The sequence below is a fragment of the Panulirus ornatus genome, chromosome 31, assembly GCF_036320965.1.
Source record: "Panulirus ornatus isolate Po-2019 chromosome 31, ASM3632096v1, whole genome shotgun sequence".
Taxonomy (NCBI): Eukaryota; Metazoa; Arthropoda; class Malacostraca; order Decapoda; family Palinuridae; genus Panulirus; species Panulirus ornatus.
Genome location: NC_092254.1, coordinates 1585322 through 1595104, shown reverse-complemented (window position 1 = coordinate 1595104; position 9783 = coordinate 1585322).

Here is a 9783-nt window from a genome sequence, read left to right as displayed (position 1 = left end):
CGAGGCAGTGCGCACGCGCGCACCGATACATACACTCAGGTGATGCATCAGACGTTCCAACAAAATCTCTGGCAGACCGACCGACCTACCGACGCTCGCCGTCTTACACACCTCATCACGACGAGCGTCCGACGCACGACCCAAGACGGCAGGTCCGTCCGTGCGTCCGTCCCTGCTTGCTGTGGGGTCGGGGTGGGGGGGTCATGCGTCGGACGGGGTCTGGTGGAGGGGACCCCGCGGCCGTGTGTGTCCCACACCTGTGGTGTGGGACACACACACACCAGCCCAGGCTGACCAACTCCCTCTACATGTTACAACATCCTCGCCTCCCCCTCACCCCCAGCTACAACTGTTGTAGCCTAGCGAGGCACGTCCTGTAGGAGGAACCGCCTCTCTCTCTCTCTCTCTCTCTCTCTCTCTCTCTCTCTCTCTCTCTCTCTCTCTCTCTCTCTCTCTCTCTCTCTCCTACATACACACATCCCGTCCCACGCATCGGGAAGAAATTACTACACCACCTCAGCCACCGTCACCTCCCGCCCTCAAGAGATCCCTCGTCCCCATGGTTGCAGGTCTGCACCACATCCACAGGGAGCCCATCCTACAAACTGGTACAGACCACGACAATACCAACACTATCCAGTCCTACCCCATCCACCCTCACATTTTCTATTGTCGTATGTAGGCCTAGTGTATATGACTGAAGCCTTCGCCAACACTCTGGACAACAAATCCTTAATTGAAACAATAATCATCATCAATAATTCATTATTACACACACACACACACACACACACGTCAGCATACAAAAACGTACACAGGAAACACAAACATAAAACACATGTACATCAATAAATAAACATCTCGCGGGGGTTGGGTGGTGGTGGTGGGAGGGAAGGAGGGGGGGGGGGTGTTCCCTGGCTGCCCCATCTGTTGTGTTTGGGACCCCGGCAACAGGCGGACCCCCCGAGAGACACCTGGTAGTGAGATGTACGTACACACACACACACACACACACACACACACACATATACACACGGGGGTTCAGGATGTGAAACAAACTGGGGGATCGGATGATCGAGACTCTCTGTGGAGGTAACATCTCTGGCTGAGAAACACTACGCGTGAGGAGAGACATCATGTGGTGAGAGAGAGACCTGGCCTGAGAGGTAATGAGAAACACAGATCACGTCCTGGCCCACAGCATGAGACGCTAGGGCCGTACACAGACGAGACACAGGCACTATCCTCCACTAACAAGGAATGAGGAACACCTCAAATTAAGAAAACCATCGCCACTCCAGTCTGAACCAGAATATCCAGCCTTTCCCTTGACACGTAGTACAAAGTGTAGTGTGGCAAATACGTCATGACCCACAGCTCGAGGTGAACACACCGACCCTCCTTGATGGAGTCGGCCAGAATGACCCAAGTCACAACACACACACACACAACCGTAGGGCGTCGCGTTCCGCCTCCAGGGCGAACATGGTGACATCTCACACAAGGTTACCATGACACACTTGGGCTGAACAAGTCATGACAACGACCATCATCATCACCTTGGCCCCGCCTGGCACCCCAACACCCTTATATCCATCCATCTATACCCACCCCTTATATCCACCTATACCCACCCCTTATATCCACCTATACCCATCCTTATATCCACCTATACCCATCCTTATACACTTACGCCCACCCTCATTTCCACCTACACCCCTCCCAACAGCAATCTAGTGGTTTGAGGTGACGTAAACAAATCGAGGTGACAACAATGAGGGAATCTCACAAACAATGCCCCTCTCTAGCACACGTAACGCCACGTCACTACCTGAGAACACCTGGTGAGAACAAAACATAAACACACACACATGGGCCCCCGTGGTGTACAGGTGAGCGCTACTGAGCATGAGTTGGCACTAGACCGCCCCGGGGGCAGGTCTACACGAGTTCGAAGGCTGAGCGAGGCTGTCGACCCACAACCAACGCAGGTGTTAGTCCTGGTCGATGAACAGGTGTGCGCGTGTGGAGAGAGAGAGAGAGAGAGAGAGAGAGAGAGAGAGAGAGAGAGAGAGAGAGAGAGAGAAGACATGGTATATATAAACAAGAATAAGAGACGAAGCAACACGAGTGTACAACTCTACCCGTAATACTAAAATGGTAATAACATACCATATATATATATATATATATATATATATATATATATATATATATATATATATATATATATATATATATATATCCTGACCTTATCCCACAGACACATACACATCATCAGTACCCTGGGGGAGCCCCGTATGAAGAGGAACTCTGAGCCACAACTACCATATCTCGTCCTAATCCAGTTTCAAGTCCAGCTCACTAGCACCTGAAGTTAACGGTTTACTCTGCCCTAAGGCGCCAAAATTCGAATGGTTGTCTAGCTGCTATAAACAGACAGGTAATTTCGGCAAGAGACATCATGATAGCATATAAAGAAATGCCTAAATATATCTCTAAATTTATAAAGTTTTCAAATACATTTGTCTCGCTACAATGCATTAATTCTAGCAGTCCTTAAAACACGAAATTGTATTTAAAGCTATTCATCTTTAGAATTATACACCAAAAACATGGGTAATCAATAAAAATGAAAAATAAACTTCAAACATTGTATATAATGAAATAGGTTACCGCTTAAAATCCCATTTTCTATTTCCTCTATTACAGAGAATTGATATAAGTAAAAGGGCAGACTATAGTATTTAGACGGTGACCAAAAACAAACTTGCGACTTTCTTTACACATTCCGGTCACAATAGACTATTGATCCACCAATCGGTGAAGAGAACATGACCAGATATAATCTTGGCGATAGACCGCTAAATATCGTCCACGATTTATCAAAATAAAGTTTTACTTTACAAACGTTGAATTCAAAATACCTACAAAAATCAAGTATGTCGATGTATATAAATAATCCATCTTACATGTTAGTACATATAAACATATATATTATATATCAATATTTATCACTTAAATATTTATATACATATGTTAAAAAATCCAAATTGAGTAAAACATTATATAATTTTATCAAACATGTAATTTTCTCATACATGTTGCACAGTATATTTCAAGGAGACGACTAACAACCAAATCAGGGGCCTATAATTCATAAAGTTATTTTTTACATCCCAACACTGGGAAGACAGTTACCATATTTTGCATCAGCAACCTCCTCCCCTTCACTTGTTATGTAAGGCAACAGTATAATGACGAATACCTCAAATGACACTGAATTGAGTACATCATTTTTTTTTTCAAATCGACACAAGTTTTTATGTTGAATTTATTTCTTAACTTTTGCAAAATAAATCGAAACTAACGGGTGTCATCCTATAATTTGTCTAACATTACCTGTAAATGTTATCCGTAACCTCAATTCTATTGCTGTCGTGATACCAAAATGGAAACTGCTATTCTATCGTTTCTCTGAAGGCAACAAAATCAACTCATTCTTACCATTACAACCTTTTCTCTTTCAACTATTCACTATGTGATTTTACCTCCACACTCAAGGTCTCTGTCACCGATATGATATTCGTTCCTCACAACCAGCAACGTTGGGTCAGCTGCCTACATTGATAGTCTGCACTGCGGTGTCATGTCATGTCGTTAACATATTACCAGAAACAGAAGAGGCCCGAGTATGGCACCATCTGGAACACCACATTATACCATCAGGCATTGTTTGTTACCTGTTACATGTATCCTCCAGCCAGGCATAACTTAAACCAAAAAAACAGATTTCTAAACCTTACCTCCTTCATTGACGCCAAATCACCCGAGTTGATGAAAAATTGATCTAGAAGTTATGCTGTGCTTCACCAGTGTTGTTACCGTCCATGACATAGACCAGTGTTGCTCAATGACACAGAACCCCTCTTTTTCCTGTACTGTGTCACAGATCGAAGCCGAACAGTGCTGGGTTTGTTGATCTGAAATTTCGTAACCTTGAGATTGCAAAATGTTAACGTATGATAATTCAGTCCAATAACAATAACACCTGAGTGATACACTTTGTCATGATCAGATACAATGATAAAGTCCAGAATGGATTCAGATGTAGAACATACTCGTCTTGGTTCCTCTATAAACTGTTCAAGACGGTACAGTCGATTGAACTTACACAATGCATACACAAGAACATTTTCAGTGAACATCACATCTGTATTAAAGTTCCCGTTAATATCATATTCATATTGTGATAAACCAGAGCCCTGGGCACATGACTATTGTAACTGTTCGTAAAGTCATTCTGCTTTGATGAAGGATGGCAGACTCCAGCCATATCGCTTCGATGGAAGACGTCCTGTCATCTCGGCTTCATGAGACACCAAATGAGCCAAATAAGCCCTGTTTACTGCCGCCATGCGTCTCGACTGTGACGGGTTTCATCTCGTCAGGCTTGTGTGGCGGGGTAAGAACGGTGAGGTGGAGAAAATGGCGCCAGCCTGAGCTGGTGAGGTCGGGGAATCATACGTTCCTGTGGCATGGCGCTCATACTGGAGAGGAGCGACGGAGTGCGTCTCCACCGGTGCTGTGGATATCATAAGCCGTTGGCCAATCCAGGTCATCGTCCTGCAGTCCATTAGCATCACAAACAACGACACGTTTCAGGTCACATGTGTTACAACAGCAGGTGGATGCCCTCAATATAAAGGCATCATCATACACACATGTAATGTCATAACATATTCTCTGTGTATATCAGTCACACATATCACACTCGACTTAATCCCTTTTGTCACAGATCGAGCAGGGATATTCAGGGTATCCCCGATCCCAGGCCCAGGGCATGAATCACTATCCCCACCAGCAATGAACGGCCTGTAGGCGATAGACGGCTCACTGATGCTCGCCAGATGGTTTGACCTTTGACCCTTGGGTTTGTTGTGGTTGCCAAGGTCGCGACCTTCACCATCCCTGTTCAACAACAGGCGATGCTCGCCCGGTGTGCGACCGTCCATGGTCGACACATACTGTGTGGGGCGGGAGATTGTATTGAAAAATCCCCACTTGTCCAGCAATTTCCCCCTGACCCGCGATGGCCACTTACGGATATTGTAATTCCTGTTGTCGTTGTTGTTCACTGAGATAGGTGAAAACTGACTTTAAAAGGCATAGATGAAAGCCAAGGCACTCATGGCGAGACAGGCGCACTAACATAGCTCAGGACACTGCAAAACCCTGAGTTCCAAGGCCGACATTATGTGGGCCAGAGCAGTTATCACGTACAGTTAACTGGCATCTGCCTGTATCACTAGTACACTTTCCTTCTCTTATTATCTATTTCTTTTTCTATTGCAGCATCACGATCAAAATTACATTTTTCATTACTATTCTTAAGATCAAACTACAAGAAAATAAAAACTAAGTTAGCATGTAACCAAAAGTAACTGTAAAGTCAAGTAAGAGTATATTTACATGAAAAAATCATGTTATGAAATATATGAATATATATTGGATTTTGATAAATTTTAAGTAAGAAAATTCTATCCCTAGAGCGAATGAGAGATATTCTTTAGGATCCAATTTTGGTTGCCTTGTATGGGCACGAAAAGTATCGAAATAACAAGAACTATATGAACAGCTGTCAATTGGAGTACACAATACGGCTAGCGGGTAAAGCGTTTGAAGATACATTTCTGAGCCCGAATGATTGACAGACGTTTACATGAAAGATTATATTCCACAGTAACTACAGGAAGTAACTCAGTCACGGTTCAGTGCTTCTTAGAAAAAAAAAAAAAAGTATCAGGCTAGAGGAAAAGTGTCTTGTATTCCGGGAGTCGAACGTGGGATCTTTCGTGAGGCGAGGGGGAGAAATGTCATGTATTAACGTTATGTTGTACTAATAACGCTATGAAATGCCAGTTCGAGTTTATAACATTCTACGAGGAACGTTTCTACAGCTCCCACCGTGTAGTCCCTTGTTCTGGGTCTTCCATATTAATCTATAATTAATAAATAGGAAAAGGATCATGTGAACTCAGAGTCAAATGATACATTTATCATTACGCTTTTTCTTCTTTTTTTTTAATTCTCAATGCTTAGATCAATCTTTTAATGAAATCAAATTTCTTTAAATAAAGCAAGTAGATTTTTAAAAATGAAATAGGCATGTCTTCAGTTCAATACATACTTACATGGAACATTAAATCATGAGAAAAATATTTTCTAGTTTTAAGCCCAAACGGAGGAAATTCACAATGTCTAATACTCTTCCGTAAGCGGACGAGTTATCTCTTGGAAACGAAATTTGAGTATGATTTTCACATCATAACGATCCAATGTGCTTATCACAGCTTTTCGTTTTTCCTGGAGATGAATTTCACCGAGTTCTCTTTTCTATGCTCAGAGAAAACTTGCGTTCAACTGCCGTGAGAGATGGATGGTAAACCAATAACTCTTGCAGATCTTCCTTATTGTAAACAATGGAAGAGGACTCAGTGGAGGGAGGGTTCACCTGTGCCTATGATTAAAATCGGTGTTAATCTCTTAGTATATGCAAGTATAATTCATCTCCAACAAAATCAAATCTACAATAAAAATTACACACATTTATCAACTTATTAGTAATCATTAATTAAGCAATTATCAAATTAATAGCCTGAATCTTAAAATCAAAATAATTCGTGCCTTTCTCGGGCAGACAAAATTGGATTCTAAGAAACATGTATCACCCGCCCACGGATAATACCACACTCTGAACTTGTGGCTAAATATACTGAATAGTTTTCTCTCTTATAGTTTAACATGATTATGTAAATACAGCACTGTTTGAGCGAACAAATATGTTACTGGAAAATAATCACATTTTCTGTTCTTTAAGAAAATTAACTATTTTGATAGACAAACTAAACAACCATATTGCTAATACATTTCTTAATAACAAATATATCGTTCCATTCCAAACAAAACTCTTTTCCCCATTTATGTACAGCTGTTTTTTTTATTCTTTTTTCAGACATATGTGACCAAACATCTGATAGATTGTAAACGTTCACAGCAATTCGTTGTTAACTCAAACAGGTTTCACATAGCGTTAGTACAATGGGAAACAAAGAGTTTAATCGCCCAATGCGGCAGTTTAGCTGCGCATCACCCGGCTCCCCTACGACCGGATGTCTGCGTGTGGAGAGAGAGATTCGCCATGACTGAGTTTGGCACGGGCTCTTGCCTGTAACAACCAGTTCTCAGATACGCCATTATTATTGGCACAGGTTGGGTGTCTGTGACCAGGGAACCATGACTGGCATGCGCGGTCCATGTGTAATTGTAGTACACCGGGCTTTTAATGGTTGGATGTTTATCTTGTGGAAACTTTGAGGAAATGCTTCATCTCAAATATATTCACGATCTTTGCATATAAGCCCTCACTATACGCTTCTCCTTCTTATACAAAAGTCACCTTCATCAGACTTGGGATGGCCGTAACATAATCTTACACAAAGTTCAGTCAAAACATTAAATCCCGTCACAACTTGCATACATATGTATATCTGATGTTTATGGTATATGCCTTACCCACAATGCTAAGAGTAAACTACTATTTATTACCAAAAGCTACAATGACTTAACCCAAATGAAGGTCAAAGATATGTCTCATCTCGGTTAAGAATCATACAAGAATAAGCATACTGCTCGTGAACAATGCATGATTCTCAATTAAATTTTTTTCTAAATAACTTGGCGATTTTCGTGCCTTTCCCAGGCAACCAAAATTGGATCCTAGAGAATATCTCTCATCCGCTCACGGGATACTGCAACAAAATCGTCCATGTCATCCAATATTTGATGAATACTTCTTATGTATTAAAGCTTAATATTTTTATGTAAATGTAATTATAATCAATATAAAAATCATCCACTTGAATAAGTACATGTATTCTATTTCTTTCTTTACAATTTTTCCTTATGTAAACTACATAAAGATACTAAATTTTGATCAAATTCACATTTCCAAATTTACGATTCGAATCAATAACAGAGAAACGTTTTCTGTGTATTTATAGCACTGTTTTAGTGGGGCATGACTCACAACATAGCGCTAGACTGTAAGGGTTGTAAATGTTCACTACAAGAAAATACAATACAATACAGCGATCGTACAATGGTAAATGACACCCGTCCTATGCCACCAGCTGAATGGCCCGTTACCCACTTCGATTGTGACCCGAGATAATATTCTGAGCCTAAGTTCTATTAACTGGTAATATGTAAGATGCGGAATGTTCTATCCCATCAGCACAGCAAGTTATTGTTCATAATACACGGTCCCTGTCATGACACGAGTTTATTTCAGATGAAGCAATTCATCACAACTTACACAACACGCTCGAACACCACAGAGTCCAGTACACTACAGTTGTACACCGGCCGACCTGTGCCAATAATGGCATTCCGAGCACACCTGTGCTAGAAATGACGAACCGAAAGCAGGCAGGGGAAATTTTACACACACACAGACACACACACATGGTTCCTTTTCCATTTGATCAATCAAATCATTTTGGGTGAAGCAATGGAACTACAGTTTATACACAACACATACTTCCATTTTACCTGCCACTATAAGGAAACATGTATGGTAATGTTATGCACAATGAAGGCTGGGTATTTTTCCTTGGCTCACGAGACATACTGCGTCCGACCCCCTCATGGGGCAAAATTCTGGTCAAATTTCTCCTTCCGACATTTTATGTTCAGTATTAAAAAGGACTCGTACTGGTGGGAGGGACACTTTGGGAGCTAATACCAATAGTTACAATGGGACTCAACCTTCCATACAAGAAAGTCTAAGTCATCTCAGTTAAAAATAACCGTAAGAATTAAAATATCCATAACCTGTTAACTATATAATATCTGTATAAGGCTTTCATATCATCTCCAAGCTCATCGTGCCCATACAAGGCAACCAAAATTGGATCCTAAAGAATATCTCTCATTCGCTCTAGGGATACAATTTATTAATTAAATTTCTGACAATATCTGATCAATATTCTTCTCTCTTATGACTTACCATTTTTATGTAAGTGTAGAAATATATGAAATTCATAAATTATATCAACAAATTTTTTTTTCGTTTCTTTATAATTTTGTCTGTATAACAAAAATACATAAACTAATGATACTAAATTCTAATATGATTCTCAATAACAAACTTATTATTCGAATCAATAACACACTTTTATGCAAGTTTTACTGAGATGAAATATATATTAATCTGTAAGTAGTGTCCTCCTTCATTAATGGAAAATTGAAAAAAGTGGGTAAAAGAATTTCGATCCAACACAAAATCTAGTGATAAATGGAACCATGAAGAACCACTGAAGGTGTACAGTGCTACATGTAATCATATACATGACTGAGGATGTAATGGATATTATCTTGAGGTGCTTTGCACACAACACGAGTGTAGGGAAGATGATGAGCACAGACGATCAACAGAAACACATATCCACATACTGTCGACAAAATGTAGGAAATTATCAGCTATAAAAACAAAACAAAAAAAATCATTAATAATTTCAACGACATATTGACGAGAACCTTTATTCTACAAACGGATGAACGATTCCACAGCACGTAACATTTTGGTTCCCTTAAAGGTAACAAGATCGTTATGTGTGCATGCAAATTACATGTAACACGGTAAAGATGTCCGCCGATTGTACAAGGCGATTTGGAATTGCAAACTCCAGCAGGAATCACAGAAAGGTCCGCTCAACTGTT